Consider the following 2500-nt stretch of genomic DNA (forward strand, 5'->3'; position numbering starts at 1 on the left):
TAGCAGGGACGGTGCTGCCTCTCGCTTCGCTCGCTGTCCGCCGCTCGCCGCTCGCTCGCGCAGCCAAAAATGGCCAGTTTTGGCCCGTTTTTGGGCCGTTTTGGCCAGTTTTTGGCCTGTTCTTGCATTGCGCGGTGACCGTCGAGAGCGGAGCAAAACGTCAGCCATCTCAGCACCCTGGAACCCCCCGGGTGGCACAGGGCTGGATGGGGCTTTCGTATAGCAGGGACGGTGCTGCCTCTCGCTTCGCTCGCTGTCCGCCGCTCGCCGCTCGCTCGTGCAGCCAAAAATGGCCAGTTTTGGCCCGTTTTTGGGCCGTTTTGGCCAGTTTTTGGCCTGTTCTTGCATTGCGCGGTGACCGTCGAGAGCGGAGCAAAACGTCAGCCATCTCAGCACCCTGGAACCCCCCGGGTGGCACAGGGCTGGATGGGGCTTTCGTATAGCAGGGACGGTGCTGCCTCTCGCTTCGCTCGCTGTCCGCCGCTCGCCGCTCGCTCGTGCAGCCAAAAATGGCCAGTTTTGGCCCGTTTTTGGGCCGTTTTGGCCAGTTTTTGGCCTGTTCTTGCATTGCGCGGTGACCGTCGAGAGCGGAGCAAAACGTCAGCCATCTCAGCACCCTGGAACCCCCCGGGTGGCACAGGGCTGGATGGGGCTTTCGTATAGCAGGGACGGTGCTGCCTCTCGCTTCGCTCGCTGTCCGCCGCTCGCCGCTCGCTCGTGCAGCCAAAAATGGCCAGTTTTGGCCCGTTTTTGGGCCGTTTTGGCCAGTTTTTGGCCTGTTCTTGCATTGCGCGGTGACCGTCGAGAGCGGAGCAAAACGTCAGCCATCTCAGCACCCTGGAACCCCCCGGGTGGCACAGGGCTGGATGGGGCTTTCGTATAGCAGGGACGGTGCTGCCTCTCGCTTCGCTCGCTGTCCGCCGCTCGCCGCTCGCTCGTGCAGCCAAAAATGGCCAGTTTTGGCCCGTTTTTGGGCCGTTTTGGCCAGTTTTTGGCCTGTTCTTGCATTGCGCGGTGACCGTCGAGAGCGGAGCAAAACGTCAGCCATCTCAGCACCCTGGAACCCCCCGGGTGGCACAGGGCTGGATGGGGCTTTCGTATAGCAGGGACGGTGCTGCCTCTCGCTTCGCTCGCTGTCCGCCGCTCGCCGCTCGCTCGCGCAGCCAAAAATGGCCAGTTTTGGCCCGTTTTTGGGCCGTTTTGGCCAGTTTTTGGCCTGTTCTTGCATTGCGCGGTGACCGTCGAGAGCGGAGCAAAACGTCAGCCATCTCAGCACCCTGGAACCCCCCGGGTGGCACAGGGCTGGATGGGGCTTTCGTATAGCAGGGACGGTGCTGCCTCTCGCTTCGCTCGCTGTCCGCCGCTCGCCGCTCGCGCAGCCAAAAATGGCCAGTTTTGGCCCGTTTTTGGGCCGTTTTGGCCAGTTTTTGGCCTGTTCTTGCATTGCGCGGTGACCGTCGAGAGCGGAGCAAAACGTCAGCCATCTCAGCACCCTGGAACCCCCCGGGTGGCACAGGGCTGGATGGGGCTTTCGTATAGCAGGGACGGTGCTGCCTCTCGCTTCGCTCGCTGTTCGCCGCTCGCCGCTCGCTCGCGCAGCCAAAAATGGCCAGTTTTGGCCCGTTTTTGGGCTGTTTTGGCCAGTTTTTGGCCTGTTCTTGCGTGGTGCGGTGACCGTCGTGAGCGGAGCAAAACGTCAGCCATCTCAGCACCCTGGAACCCCCCGGGTGGCACAGGGCTGGATGGGGCTTTCGTATAGCAGGGACGGTGCTGCCTCTCGCTTCGCTCGCTGTTCGCCGCTCGCCGCTCGCTCGCGCAGCCAAAAATGGCCAGTTTTGGCCCGTTTTTGGGCTGTTTTGGCCTGTTTTTGGGCTGTTCTTGTGTGGCGCGGTGACCGTCGTGAGCGGAGCAAAATGTCAGCCATCTCAGCACCCTGGAACCCCCCGGGTGGCACAGGGCTGGATGGGGCTTTCGTATAGCAGGGACGGTGCTGCCTCGCGCTTCGCTCGCTGTTCGCCGCTCTCCGCTCGCTCGCGCAGCAAAAAATGGCCAGTTTTGGCCCGTTTTTGGGCTGTTTTGGCCAGTTTTTGGCCTGTTCTTGCGTGCCGCGGCGACCGTCGTGAGCGGAGCAAAACGTCAGCCATCTCAGCACCCTGGAACCCCCCGGGTGGCACAGGGCTGGATGGGGCTTTCGTATAGCAGGGACGGTGCTGCCTCTCGCTTCGCTCGCTGTCCGCCGCTCGCTGCTCGCTCGCGCAGCCAAAAATGGCCAGTTTTGGCCCGTTTTTGGGCTGTTTTGGCCTGTTTTTGGGCTGTTCTTGTGTGCCGCGGCGACCGTCGTGAGCGGAGCAAAATGTCAGCCATCTCAGCACCCTGGAACCCCCCGGGTGGCACAGGGCTGGATGGGGCTTTCGTATAGCAGGGACGGTGCTGCCTCTCGCTTCGCTCGCTGTCCGCCGCTCGCCGCTCGCTCGCGCAGCCAAAAATGGCCAGTTTTGGC

The sequence above is a fragment of the Musa acuminata genome, unplaced genomic scaffold, assembly GCF_036884655.1.
Source record: "Musa acuminata AAA Group cultivar baxijiao unplaced genomic scaffold, Cavendish_Baxijiao_AAA HiC_scaffold_450, whole genome shotgun sequence".
Taxonomy (NCBI): Eukaryota; Viridiplantae; Streptophyta; class Magnoliopsida; order Zingiberales; family Musaceae; genus Musa; species Musa acuminata.